At 37.7% G+C, this 16,016-nt stretch overlaps 1 protein-coding gene across 2 annotated transcripts in view; it reads right to left on the reverse strand.

Annotated features, from left to right (window-relative positions):
- The window catches only part of LOC123318573 (protein slit), a 305,431-nt gene that overhangs the window by 236,290 nt on the left and 53,125 nt on the right, over positions 1–16,016 (reverse strand). The gene's annotated exons all lie outside the window — the stretch shown is intronic.

A 16,016-nucleotide genomic window follows, 5' to 3' on the forward strand; every position in this document is an offset into this window, starting at 1 on the left:
TAACTAGCTGAATCGGTGACATTACACATCTGTGGATCTTTCAAACAGAGTAGTATTCAGCCCAATTTTTCAAATTTCACAGATACTTTTTAATTCGAAATTGGGATCAAGGGATAGGACAAAAACCATTAAACATATTCTTCAACAAGCCGACGTTTCGCATATATATTTATGCTTCTTCAAGGCTAAAAAACATACAAAGATATAAAACAATTATAAGCTAACGTCAAGGATACACAAGAAAGACATAACTCACCACATCGAACAACTGTTAGGGTAGACAAACATTAGCTGAACGGCAGGTACATACAGGTGAAGTCTGCATTAAGACTTTACGGTTTAAAATTATAATTCGAAGTACTATAAAGGTCCATAGGTTATCGAAAGCAAGTCTATAATGTCTATAATGTTTTATATCTTTGAATGTTTTTTAGCCTTGAAGAAGCATAAATATATATGCGAAACGTCGGCTTGTTGAAGAATCTGTTTAATGGTTTTTATCCTATCCCTGTGATCCCAATTTCGAATTCTTTCTGAGCACGTGAAATCACTCAATTATATACTTTTTAATTTTTGAACATCTAATTACTCGTAAACGGAGCATTATACGAGAAAATATGAGTTATTTTACAAAACCTTCGAATATTCTTCAGATAACGTCCAACTTAGTTTTAAGATTTGGGTTATTTGAATTTTATTGGCACGTAATGGTCATAATGAGAAAACTGGAAGACATGGGTGATATCTTGTGTTCGAAAAAAAATCATCGAATAAATGAAATAAAACGGTTTATGAGACATTTATTGATGGTTTTTCAACAGCCTGTATCTTTCAAACCGAGTCAATTCGGAAAAAATGGTAGAAGAATAAACGGTTTCTTTTGAACTCAAGAAACTACTGTTAAAATATTCATACGAGTCAAAGATCCACCCTGCATACAGGGTGTATTTGAAGGTGGGGCTTTTCTTCAACAGAAGGTAGAACAGGTCAAAATGAAGCGTTTCACCAAAAATCACCTACACAAAATTTTCAAAATGATCAAGTTGAAAAAAAAATTGAAAATGATTATTGAAATAGATCCTAATACGTCCCTAGACCTTTTGTTAGCTGAATTATCGCAAAGCAGTAGGAAATCACTCATCTCCTGATTCAACCATGTGTTTTCGTTTAGGATATTGGCTCGTTCGATATTTACGTGGCAATGAAAATGGAAACTTAGTATAGCAAATCGTTCATTTAATTTTTTAATTGATTTTGTTTCAGAGATTGGCAGTAAAAACCTTAAAAAGTTTCAGGAAATAGCCGAATTGTTGTCATTATTTTTCAATAACTTAACGATTTTATGAAATGGCTCAGTTCCATACCAACTGACAGAAGTATGGATACCAACTGACAGAAGAGACTTGGGATACTAGTGTAAAAAATTGAATAATACTTCAAAATCTCACTGATATAATTCGTCTAAATTTTTCACGAATTTTTTCACAATGGGCATCTTAATCTTCTTGTTCCAACATTCCAACAATCGTCGTAAAAATGGGATGAAATGGGGAAACATCTAGCAATTTTTCAACATAACCAACATAAGCACTTTCAAGAAACTGCCTCGATTTTTTACATTTTTTTCCACCCTTAATTGCACGATACAACAATTATGATTCTCTCACAAGTGCCTGATGCATCTAATCCGATGAAATTGGTACTGAACCATTTTCATTGTCCAGCCATATGATTATGTTTTATTTCGTTTTTGCCATTCCGGAGTCACCTTCCACAGTCCTGTACTTGAAATTCAAAGAAATTTTGTAGAACTTCTAGGGGTTATACCCCAGCCATCTTGGATATTTTGTATAGACAATTTTTGGTTGAACCACTTATTTTAACCCATAATAACCTAGTGTTACACATATGTAACGCAAATTTCACTGGCAAATCTATTTTATTTCTCAGTAACTGTAGCTATTAGCGTTACATATATGTAACACCATTTTTCTCAAACAAAAACTATACAATTTTCAAACAAACAGAAATTGAGTTGTTTTTGTCTTGTACACTCTATAAAGAATATTTATTCAATTAGAATAGTGATCATAACTCAGGTTATTAAGGGTTAATGCTTTTTTTTGACATAAGGTAGACCTTCTGATGAAAAAAAAGCCTCACCTTTGAAAATACCCTGTATGTACCACTAGTACAAGACGCACAAGAGCGTATCCTCCTATTTCGTTCAATTTAATTTGAGCACTATGAAATTAATTAACTCCCATTCGCAAAATTAACGCTCCCAATGAGCCTCACTTACCGTACCCGCGGCCGCAAAAAAACATCGTTCACCCTGACTTACTCACCTGCAACAAAGAAAAGTAATTAGTCGGAGTAATTCAAGAAGACCGGGATTCATTTCCTCATTAGGCTCGAGGAACCGGTGCCGTGAAACGCGGGGGAAATCAATCGTCTAGGTGACTGCGAAAAATGGGAGAAAGGGAGGCTGCGAGGAAAACGGAGAAGGACTGCGGTGTAACTTAATCGACCGATAAAGATATCACGTTTCCGATTTTTCCCGTGCTGAGATTATCAGGAAACTCGATACTGAAGGTATTTTATGGCGAATTGGCAGAGCCAGGAAGTGACTCAGATGGTCCAAGTGAGCATTTATAATTGTGGCGTATCAATGGAACTCCGAATTTGGAAAAGAAGCTTTTCACCTGGAAATACATGGATTTAACAGTAAAATTGAAAGTTCATCAAATTCTTTGAATTTATGTACTTTTTATCAATCAGGCAACGTTACAATTCTTCAGAAACTAATGACCAACTTGAAGATCGCCTAATAATAATCATCATATTCAGTCTTTGACTCGTACGAATATTTTACCAATAGATTCTTAAGAGGGGTCTACACCGTTATAGTGGTCAGTTCAAAAGGGGGAAAATGAATATCTTACGTCAGTAAGTGTTTCTTTTGACCTCAAGAATCTAGTGTTGAAATATTTGTAGGAGTCAAAGACTCCAATATTCCTACTTATGCAACAACATTTCATATCAGTTAAATTCGATGAAAATCACACTTGCCCCAAACTGATGAGAAAGTGTTTTAAGGTTATATGATCATAAAAGCCGATGAAATTAACAAGGTTTCATTCCATATCTCTCAATATAAAAACTAGTTACTAGAAATAGTATTAAAGTTATCAGCGGAGAAAATATCGGGGGGTGATAAATATCCCGTTGGTAATATGTGACATAACGACCGGTAAGTCGTCCGTTCATAAATGTTATATATCGTTCTTGAATGCGATGGAATATACTTATATCAGTCTTAATGGATCAGGGTATTGAATATTTCATTTTCACGTAGCCGCTTTAATGGGCTCATATTACCACATCGAAATACCCAGACCAATGCCTCCGTTCTTAACTCATTAGTTATGCGTTATTCTATCTCGTTACAAATCGGCGGCTCTGAATGAGATTTCGAACGTATCAATTTTAATACGGATACAGACAATATCGGATCCCATTTCACGCATCGATTGACGGTAGGGAGTAAGATAAATAGGACGGGGTTTAATCATAGGGGTTGATTTGAATTAGAGCTGATGAAACTGCTATATGTCAACGTTGAGAAGTTGAAAGAGTTGTTTAATGAATCGTTGTGTTCGAATATTGGGAAGAACAGCACCAGTGACATCTACAATTCTAATGTATTGATCTGAAGTTGAATTTATTTGTAGTATACTTCTCTTTATGGAGCAGTTAATTTGAAATAAAGTTTTAAAATTGTATTTTCTTTCTGAACTCTAGAGCATCATTGTAACACTAATAGAGGGTGGGTCTTTTACTCGTACACATACTTTAACAGTAGATTCTTGAGGTCAAAAGGAACACTTCTTTCCTTTACCATTTTTTCCAAACCGGCTCGGTTTAAAAGATACAGGCTCTTTAAAAACCTTAAAAAATTTTTATTTTTAGTTCTATCTCACAAACGGTTTTATCGAATGAGATTAATTTCAGAATATAGTTTTTCATTTATTGGATGAATCTTTTTCGAACAAGAGATATTACCCACGTCTTCTAGTTTTCTTATTATGACCATTAAATACCATAAAAATACCAGAGATTCAAAGGGCCAAAAACTTCTGTAAAATTTCAAAAATTGGGTATTTTGGCTGAATACAACTCTGTTTAAAAGATCCACAGATGTGTAGTGTCGCAGATTTAGCAAGTTATTTTGAAGGTTATTTTGTTTTTTAAGGGATGGCACAGCTAGTTATGAAAACTTAAAATGTCTCTATCTTTATATCAGGTCCGAATCAGAAAAAATGGTATAGGAAACAAGGGTTTCTGTTGTATATTTTTCCTATACCATTTTTTCCGATTCGGCACTGATAAAAACATATAGCATTCTTAAGTTTTTATAATGAGCTGTGCCACCCCTGGAACACATAACCAACACAAGTGTGTGGCACTACACATCTGTAGATCTTTTAAACAGAGTTTTATTCAGCCAAAGTACCCAATATTTCAAATTTCACAGACACTTTTTGATTATTGGCGCATTATACGAGAAAATATTGAGAATAATAATAATATGAATAAATAAGTATTATCTGGGATAAGTGAATTTTCCTCTGGAGAGGAGTGTGAAAGCCGCGAGGCTAAAGTCAGTTAACGGCATGCAGACAATTATTAACTTTTTTATTGATATTTAAATCACAGACATTAATTCCACTACTCAATAATAATATGTACTTTTATTTTACAAAATGTTCAAATAGTCATGAGATAGCATTCAACTTACGGCCGTTTTCAATAATCCTATCTATCCATTGTTTCAGTTACTGAAGATGCATGTAATTTCGTTTCTATGATCTATCTGTAGATATATTTTAGAATGGTAACCAATGGTTACTAATCGTCAGTAAGTGAAACGATGGATAGATAGGTTTATTGAAAATGGCCGTTAGTGTCAAGAGTTGGGTTCTTTGAATTTTTTTTTTATTTTTATGGTATGTATTTAATGGTCATAATTAGAAAACTGGAAGACATGGGTGATATCTTGTGTTCGAAAATGATTAATCGAATAAATGAAAAATTATATTCCGACATTCATCTCATTCGATGAAACCGTTTGTGGAAACTAAAAATATGGTTTTTCAACAGCCTGTATCTTTCCAACCGAGCCGATTCGGACAAAATGGTGTTTCTTTCGACCTTAAGTATCTACTGTTCAAATACTCACCCTCTATAAAATCTTCAAAATGAATGTTTAATCGAGAAAAGTTTTAACTCTCAAAACTGAAAATCCATAAGAGATCTTCAATATACAGGGTGCTTCACGAGCAGTTGGCCATAGCCTAATGGCGAATGAGGGTCGTCAAGGCCTTTCAGAGAAATTGCTTCTTTTATACCCAAAGGCCATAAGATTGGGAGGTACAGGGTGATTTATAGTTTTCGGCTTAAATTTTCGATATCCATAACATGAGAACGAGTAGTCCGATTTTGATGAAAATTTGTGGGCTCCCAATAGCCCTTCGAGATGGAGCAGGAAATTCATAGATTATCAGGACAGAACTCAAAACCTTAAGATTCATTTTTCAAATATTAAAATCTATATTCTCTGGATCAGTTGAAAAATTTTTGTTTTCAAAATTGAAAAAACTTATTTTCTACAATCGAACTCAATTTTCACTTGTTCCGAGAGAGAAATGAACGAAAGAAACCCAATTTCAGGTTCATTTTTAAGAATATAGTTATGTTTCAATTATTTAGTTATTGAAAATCTATTCTATTTCATCGCTCTTTTTTGGCGTTTCGATTCTTGTTATTATTTTTCTTTATTTTATAGTGTTTTTCTACTGGAGATGTTAACGTTTCTATGTTTTTTTCCTAACGATTTAGGTAATTATAACAAATAGTTATATAAATGAAATAAACCCCGATTTTCAGCAGGATAATGAACTACATTCTAGGTTGAATCAACATCCAAGTAATTTTTTCTATCCGCGTCGGCTGCGGAAGCAATAGAACATCCCCCACGACAAGTCCGCTCGCGAATGTCATCAGTAACGCGTGCCGGGAAAAATTAAATTTTAATCAGCATCTGCCGCTATTTTACCGTGTAAATTAGCGTAATAAATTACCTTTATTTCGGGGAATCTGGCCGGCGATGCCAGAGCGGATCTACGTTGAATTATTCAATTTCACGAGAGACGGATTCGGGGACGCGTTCCGTTTCAACGTTCCAACATGAAAGGATCAAGTCAAGCGATCCGTGACCGAGGTTACTGGTCAATTTTTCGGATTCGAAACATCCGGATTTCTCTCGAAATTATGAACTTTATATTGATGATTTTAAGGCTCCGAGCTCAACTTGTGAGTATACACAAATGTACAAAGATAACACAGGCGAACACACATTTTGGTGCCTGCGATTTTTTAACTGTTCCTGAGTAATTTTTGGATGCAGAATGTAAAAAAGTTCTCAGATTTTGTCTATCAGATCTAGTTTTTGAGATTTTTAAAAAAAATGTGTATATATTTTACGTTATAACTGTTATAATATATAATATTACTATTGACAGTTGAAAAAAATAAAGACACATGGATTTAAGTATTTATGGCAAAAAATTAATTTACACAATTACATTAGTCACTAATCACATAAAAAATTTCTTTTATACGATTTTCTAGAATGGAGTTTACTAGGGCAGTCTCGCTGAAGGCTCCAGCAGTAGTCCGCCATCATGTGGCTATCCCATCGTCCTTGATAACGATCTTCCATAGTTTTAATATCCTGATGGAATCTTTCCCCCTGTTCTTCACCACAATCACCAGTTTTCTGGAAAACGATCTAGGTGGCTGTGGAGGTAGTGAACTTTTATACTCATGTTACAGCCGAGAATAGTTTCCACTAATTCTACGTAATTCTCTGCTTTATGATTGCCAAGAAAATTTTGTACTACTTGAACAGATGAACTCCAAGCGTTAGATTCAGTCTCGTTCATTGATGTGGTGAATTGTGGATCTTTAACAAGTTGCCTTATTTGAGGACCATCAAATATACCAGCTTTTAGTTTTTCCGTGCTAATGCCAGGAAATTTACGTGACAAATACCCAAAACAATTTCCATCTCGATTTAAAGCCTTCACAAATTGCTTCATTAGGCCTAGCTTGATATGCAAGGGCGGAAGTAAGATTTTTTCTCTTGAAACCAAAGGTTCGTTGATCACGTTTCGTATTCCTTGAATCATGACATCTCTGGAAGGCCAATTTTTGTTAACCCAGTGCTAATTTTTAGCTCTGCTGTCCCAAAGGCACAAAAAACAAGGATATTTTGTATAACCACTCTGCTGTCCAAGGAGGAAGTTAATCATTTTTAAATCAACACAAATTGACCACTGATGTTCTTCGTATTTTTTTTTCTCAAAACTAATGCTATTGTTTCATATTCTTCCTTCATGGTAGTAGAATGACCAATAGGAATTGAGCCATCTTTGTTACCGTTATGTAAAAGAACATTTTAAACTACGTTTTGAACTGTCAATATAAATATATATAATACCTCAGAAACTAGAGCTGATAGAAAAAATCTGGTGGCATTTTTGGAATCAGCACATTAAATACATCTGAAATCAGATGTTAGATTTCCGGCACCAAATTTTTTTTTTCATTTTGTTGGCCTGTGTCAGATACGAAAGAAATAAAAAATTACGATAAACAAATATGTACCACAAACAGCCAGAAGGCAGCAATCCACCTGTAAATACAATCGACAGGGTGGCATTGTACGAACCATAATTAAACCCAACTATTCAACCGACTGAACCCCTCATCCAACTCTAATCCACCCCATCCCCCCCTCCCGCACCCGGGGACCGAGAAACTCCCCAACCGGCAGCTTCCAGTAGACCGATTGTTCATAATCGACTATCGAACTTGCTCCCATCTGATCGCGGATTTATGTGGCTCAATAATTAGTTTAATTGGATATTGTCTCTTGCCGATGAATTGCCCGATAGTACATAAATAGGCCGGCGTGGGTTAGCCCTCATCGAAGGGCGGCTGGGGTCGATCGGGATGGCGCATTTGTTATTTACAGGAGATTAACCTGATCACTGAAGGTATTGCAATTCCGCCATACCGATGAAGATTACCTCGACGCAATTATATGGCTTGATGGGAACTTGGGAGATCTTTGGATGAGGTTCTAGTGAATTTGTTGGCCTATTTTTCAACCCCTTGGTTTGGTTTCGGTCACTTAACTTCAGGAAAAAACTGCATCATGGTATCATCAACATTACATCGGGAAAACCAAAGCAAGCCTTCAAACAAGAAGCAGAAATCTCGAAAATAGACTAGTGGAAAACTAAATTGAGAAGTGAACTGGAGAGTCATCGGTCAAGAGAGTAGCAGACAGACAGACCTGTTTCTACAGACATGAGAAAAATCCCAACGGAAGAGAAGAGACTGATACAGGTCTGATAGGTACATAGCGCTTGGCTACCACTGCTGCCAGTCATCGATAACAACTATAAAACCAATGTGAATAAGTCGAAGAAGAAGTGAGGAGATCTACTCTAATTTTGGGCCAAACGTCAAGGAAAGTACGTAAAAGAGTAGATAAGTCTAAAAGGCCCATGAATTTCTAATAGCAATCCCATATTTTTACATGGAAATCTTTTGGAAATTTTTTTTATGATGAAAACTAAATTTTTGGCAGAAAGAAGTGTTTGTCCAAATAAATTGAATATTGGCAAACATATCGAAATAATATTTAAAAACAAAATAATGATCTGTGTGTAGAAAAATTAAAATATCGATAAATATCAAGAACTAAATACATACTAACATAAGTACACTCACTGCAGAGGATAAGGAAAATCACCTGGCAACAAAACCAATTGCAGGCGCGAATAAAGGAGATTACAATACCGCATGAGGATCCGTATTGAATGGGAAACTCAGCAAATATCCAATCCAATCAATGTCTCCAGACCGACGACTCTCATTGAAGTCTGCATATTACCATCGGCGGAATATCGCTCCTCTGTATACCTACCAGCCTGGATCGGTATAGACGTGGAGAGAAGCCTGCAGTCGAATCTTACATAATGGATAAGGTAATATGAGGCCGATTCAATTGTGTTTCTGTGGAATTGCTTTATTGTTATGCTTGGCCGGTATTAAAATTGTATTTTGAGGGTGGATTGGGTTCAACTCAGGACCGGTTCCAACCGAATTGTTCCTAGTAGAATCGACAATATTTCCATTCGACTTCAGAGTGTTTTTTGCTGATTCGCATAGTCTAACCTTTACCTTTCTTTTTTGGTTATGTTAACAATGTTGTTTTAAAAAAGTTTTTCACTCAAAATGATGTATTTCATCTCCTAGTTTAACCAAAGTGAAAGTGGAAATCCAAAAGGATATCTTATTGAAAGTTCGATCAGAGATTGGACAAAAATTGCAACAGGTGAAGCATTTTTCAACTGTGTTGCTCTCAGGCACCAAGAAATACAGATGCACACCTGCTGTTCAATTGATTGAAGAGCATAATTATGATGCATTAGGAATGAAATTTTAATAAAGTGAACTGCAACAAAAAAACATACGCACGGAGAAAAGGGCGGGGATAGCCAGTAGTTGTATAGTTGTATATAAGATATAAATGGGGTTATCACTGCATATGCAAGTTCAAACTGAATAATTATGAGTTTCATTCATGATTTTTTCAAATTCACCGCGGAAACTATTCAAAATCATCCTTCAAATATGGGGTTTTAAAATTTAAATCGCTTTGTGCGGAGTTCAAGATTTGGCAACAGCGCATACAAGAAAATGAAAAGAACAATGTCCGATCAGCTTGTTTATAAAATAACAGCTCTTTATCAACAGGCGCGTACTTACTGGCGAGCTTCAACTGCAACCGGCCATAAAAACCCCATAAAATTTTACGACCTTCCTCGTTCGTCGCAGACTTCATAGACAGCCATCTTTGTCTATCTCATCAAGATTATGCATTTGTTGTCCTTTATTATCAAGGCATATTTCAGTCGATGTTGCCAGCTTGTGCAATTCTCACAAAACGCTCTAAACTTTGAATACCCATTTTTATTTTTCATTTTTAAGTGCTTAAAATCGTTTTTTTGAGAAACGGTTGAAATGGTTATTTCAAAATGTGACGTTTCATAAAAATACATCATTTTCGTCAGGAGGAGTATTCCCTATTATCATTATCTTTACCGAATTCTTAATACCATTGGCGAAATTCATGCATAGTGGGTACCCACCACAAGAACATCCATAGGTAAGAATCCAGCAGCATTTCTCGAACGCCATCTGTCACGTAGCCCGAATTAGCATACGAAACCCTTTCACATCCCATTGATTATGGATTATCCCCTATAAACCCTCGCTTGTTGAATGCTCAATGTCCCGAGGTTTCCCTCCGACTCCGTCCGCTCCACGTTTGTTATCATATTTAATATTGAAGCGGGTCCATCCGTCCATAATTAATTTAGATGCCAATTTCACAAAGCTCCATGTTTTATTAAAACCGTCGGATTCGATGGTCCGGGGCTACGTTACGAATTTTTAATGCTCAAGGGCTCGGACAGAGAGGGCGCCTTTCATTGCGGGGATATTGTGCGATTTGTGTGTGTGTGTGTTCATATTTGTATACGGCATTGCGGCCCATTATTCGACCGTGTGCGGTCTCGTAGTCGACCGCGCGTACCGTACTACCTCGCGGCGGAATGTAATCGGTGAACTGAAAATATTTCTGGTCCGTCGATAGAGCATGATCATGTGTCCCGTGTGCTTTGGACAAAAAGCGCGTTTGTTTTCGGACCTTTTCATTATAATGTATACGCAAGACGACTGAAAGTGGCGTTTTAAGCAGGCGACTGAAGCGACTAGCGTCGCACGACTATATAGTAGTACGACTGCTGCGGTCGATACGAATGTCAATACAGGGTGTCAGGATTTAACGCCAATTTATTTCAGGGGGCCATTCTAGAGGTCAAAATATGGAGAATAGTTCATATCAACTAGAGGCTTTCAGGTATTGTCGACTTGTTTATGAGAAATCAATATTTTTCCTCGTATCTTCATTATGTGGATGGGTTTCGCACAAAAACCTTCTCGAATAAATTCTCTACACTATAGTGAAACTCTAATACAATTTATGTTGACTAATGACGCCATCATTTCTGGAACGACATATCACAGCTACAGTCCAAGTTCTTTTCAATATTATAAAAAACAGCTTCCAAATTCGTTGTGAATTATTTATTTTGATAGTCGCAATGATCGTTAGTCTACAGAATACGTAACTGTTAAAAATTGGGCGAAGCCCCCCTCCGACTTTCTCTAGTCGACGCTTCTGACCAGCTCCGGTGGCCACGTATAGTACCCCGATTCTGCGGTGATATGATATACTCATTGTAATTTGTACTCTCATCAATCTATTCTCATATTCATTCATCGTGCTCGATATAGATGTTAGTTTTCAGCCTTCTGCACTACTCTAATCCAACGATTAGTGGTTTCCGTCATTAGTACTATCGATTGTACCTCCCATAATTTATCAATTGTATCTTCTGTTTTTCTGATGGACGTTCTAATCGTGCTTAATAGTAAGCATTCCGTCTCTGTAAATTTTGTATTCATTGATAAATTTTTGCACTCTTCAAGAGCAACGTAATGTATATTAATTATACTTTCCTTGCTCTTCTCAGATTCATTATGGTTTTTCTTCTCATTTAATTAATTATTCTTGCTCTTCTCGTTTAATTATAAGATTCATGCATAGTTGAAATCATAATTATTGGTCAACTCACATTTTATGTATTGATCTCTCATTGATGATCAGACTTAGACCATGTAGTTTCACCTCTTGGCCTATTTCAGTGTTACAACTCGGTCTGCTAATTAAAATTCACCAGTCTAACCTTCTGTTTTTCTGATGGAATAAAGAGGCTCTCGCAATCAATTTTCATTGATTGCTCTATCACAGTAAACGTCAAAGTCTAAGTCTGACCTCAAGTTACTTCTCATTTGTACTGCTCTAGATCATCTCTGCTTTAAGTTGAATAATGTCTCTCCTGATGTTGTTAATATTTGTTTTTTATTACTGTATTAGCTTCATGCGAGTGACTTATTCATTTCATCATTGTGAACAAAATACAATAAATGTTTTTATACCATCTCCAGCTTAATTATCTTGTCATACAGTCCACTACTCTTTTTCTACAAAATCATAACAACCCCAATTTTGTACAGTAACTAATATGAATATATTATAATGCTTCAATTCCCAAGCATGCAGCCAATACAGCTAACCAACTAGTGCATAGTTCTCAAAGATCGAAGTTCACATTGCAACAATAGCTTTTCCGTAATTTTCTTGTCGCCAGCCAGGCGTAACATGCGAGTTGGACCTCATTGAAAACACTCACTAATTGACGTGAGCCAAATTATCAAACCGCGTATCTGATATCGCCCAGACCGACGACGACGACGTTCACCCCCTTTCAGAAAATGTTTTCGCCCAACTTCGACCCAGCGACGTCGTAATTGCCCAAGTTCGCGACCAACTTTGTCGGCCCGTTCCGTCGAAGTGTAAGTATGTGTGTATACGCCTTTCGACGCCAGCTACTGATATATACTGGCTCCCAAAGTTTCGGAATTGAGTGTAGCAAAATAATTGAGTCATTAGGTGCGCGAAGTTTGGTTCGCGACGTGTATGATTAACGATGAAGTCATTGTGACTTGTTTACATAATGCGGGTGCTCGCATCCCGCCTAGGTAATTGGCTTGGTGTTAAGTAGGAATTACGCCTCCCTTGAGGACCGTTCTATTGTTCCTCCTGTTCCGCAAGAAGAGCGTCATTTGACGTTCAATTCGCTGAAGGTGTCGGTACTGGCGGGGCTGTATGGTGTTCTTATCTGAGCATTAGAGAATATACGTGAAAGTCGCGAACATATTTGAAGGTGATGTGGCAGTCAGGGACCACCGTAGTCCATCTCTGATGCCGGGTTAACTCTACCTATAGAAGGATAAGGAAAATAGTACTACGGAAGTAGGGCTGTAGTGAGGTTTCGAATGTTGTTTGATGCCTGGCGGACTTGGAGGTTACTAGTGATGTGAGGAACGATGCATTGGTTTGAGGGGGCTCTCTCCACAAGCATTTGGACTTCGTGAACGGTTTTCTCAGTTCAATTTAGCGAATTGATTACAGATTCAATATTGTTGGGCGTGTTTGTCGGACCCAACAAACGTTCCACCGCGACCAATACGGTCTATTGTAGCAAACAAACAAGCTCAAAGAACTAGACTTCTCCTCCTGTCCAATCTTTAGGACAAGAGATAATGTCAGAGGGGCAGTAATGCATGAGCTCCTTTATATCCTGCTTGAGCGAACCAAAAATTGACTCTGTCTGCCACCGGACAGTTATAGAGGATATGCTTAATGGTTTCGTCCTTCTCTAGTCAAAAGCCATCAGTGTGTTCATGATGTTAAATCAGCTCTCAGTCTGCAATGTCCTTGAAGACAGGCACTAAAGATCTCAGATTGGTTATTCAAAATCCTAGTCAGTGGTTGCTATATGTTCTGGGAGGTATCGAGATGGCACTTTGTAAACTCCTACTCCACCAATACCCCAGGGCTCTCTGCTCCATCCAGCTATCATTTCTTTCCTCTACTGGTTGGTTCCGAGCCAAAAATCGATGAGGTCGCACATTCTTTGTCCAAAGCATCAGATAAGGCTGAGTTACTGGGTATCCAAACGAGTTGAAGTTGGAAGGGTTTAGATCTGCATTCGAGTACTTGTGCCACATTGCGTTTGTCCACTGCGAGATATTTGATGGCAGCTTGACTGTCCGTTAGGATTTTATTGATCTTTCTGCCCGATTATATCAAACAAGTGATTGGCCTGAAGGTTAATAGGGAAACTTCCATCTGGAATACTGTTGCCAGATTGCCAAGACTGACACCAGGCTCAGTGAGCTGTCTGCGACTATATATGAGCCATGTTTGTTTCAGGATTCGTCAGTAAACCAACTAGGTCCTTGTGTCAGAACCAGTCATCACTGCTGGGAAGAAGAGCCATGAAGGTTATGTCAGGGCTAGATTTTCTTACTACCAGATCAATCCTTATGCTTACCACTTCAGTTTTCAGTTCGCCAGAGAGATGGTTAGGCTAGGAAGTCAGTTTCAAGGTTAGGTTGTAGCGTCTGCGAGTTGCTAGTCTTGCTTCAACTCGCACGACAGTTTGTAGAGTACGGAGTTCTAATAGAATCTTGATAGCTGCAGTTGGAGTAGAGCGGAGTGTCTCTGAAATCATAAGGTCTTTGGAGTCTCGCGAACAGAAAGAACATCAGCGTTCGTTTTCGTCTCCTACAGTCCTACCACTACTCGGGAGCTGTTAAGGGTATTTAAATGCAAATGGCCTAAGCGACAGACTGAATCCCATTATTGGTACCTACTCTTTGCTATCGGTCTAATCCCAGCGATCTTATGCCAGGGGTTTTTCCACAAATTCTTTGATAAGCTCAAAGGGAGGGTGATGTGAACAAAAAACAGCTATGGAGCATCACCACGAACAGTTCACCTCCTGCTTACTAGACTCTATCATCAGAAACAATAAACCGATACCGCCTATAACCCAAAGCCTTCTTTGCTCTCGCCCTCGGCCTGAAGATGCTGTAACATCCCGTGAAAATTGTGTAATCGGAAATGGGCGGCATGCGAGAATCGCCTGGCATACGTCGCGTCGGCTCGCTCACACCGCGAGGCGTAAATCAAGCCGCGTTTTGTTTGCAAATATCTCCGGATTGACCCCCTAGGGGGCATCGGGTGACGCGGCTCTACGACCAAGAGTCGCCCGTTGTTCGCGGCCATAAATTTCGCTCCGACCTGACCTGAAGGACCTCGGCCGACCGCTGTACGGAAAAAATTCCGGTGAAATGGGGAAAGGTAAGAAAGGTTACGTGTTCGTCGCCCACGGTGCCGGTGACGCGAATGAGACGACCGATGAGGACGAACGGCTCGTGAAGTATTAGAGTTTTGTCGGAGAAGGACTCTCATTGTAGGTAGGTACACGATTATTTGTCGTATATATGGGATTTTAGGTTGATCTTTCGTAGTGGTGCCTACAAGATTTTTATAAAGAGGACCATTATGGCATACCATATTTTGTTTTAAGAGTGAAAGTGGATGAATGAATGGAATATTTAAGGAATATATCGAAGAATAACGGCTTGTGTTCCACGAAAACAAATCCTGAAAAATTCAAGTACCTACGTCTTGTTTGAGCTCTCAGCTTCTTCATTTCGTTGCCAAATGGGAATTTACTGTAGTAGCATGTAGAATTTGTATTTTCGATTATTCTATCGAAATTTTCGACAAAAACAATTCGTTTTTTCGTATCTTCGAAATCTTGTACCTCACAAAGAATAGATGTATGGATCATTTTATTTTCTTTCTAGAAACCACAGATAAATGAATGTAAATTTTGGAAACTTCAGGATGAATATATGTAATTTGTTTCCAACTTCTTTCTGTTATCCGAAATGAACCAAAACGAACAGAAATGATCATGAACAAAGAATGTTGACGAGTATCTCCCATTCATACACAATTCGAACAGCAGGTCGAAAAGTGTTTGAGGACGAAAAGTATGTCTTCAAAAATATTCGACTTTCTGTACGGAAATTAGTAGGTAAAATGTCATTTCTTGTTCAGGTCAACTAAAAAGGATTTTTTGAAGCCTATAGAGGGTAAAAATCTTCGTGAGCTTTAGAAACATACCAGTGAAGGAAAGTTACATTAAAAATTGTTCTTGTAATCACTATTCACCTGACACTTGATGCCAAGACTTTGGATACAACCGGATATTCTTCAACTGTTGAATTGACAATACGAAAAAATCACAAGCCTTTCCGACTTTGCATAGAACCACGACATGAATTATGTATTCAACATCATTTTCTCCCCATTACCGTTCGCTGTATGT

The sequence above is a fragment of the Coccinella septempunctata genome, chromosome 8, assembly GCF_907165205.1.
Source record: "Coccinella septempunctata chromosome 8, icCocSept1.1, whole genome shotgun sequence".
NCBI classification, from domain to species: Eukaryota; Metazoa; Arthropoda; class Insecta; order Coleoptera; family Coccinellidae; genus Coccinella; species Coccinella septempunctata.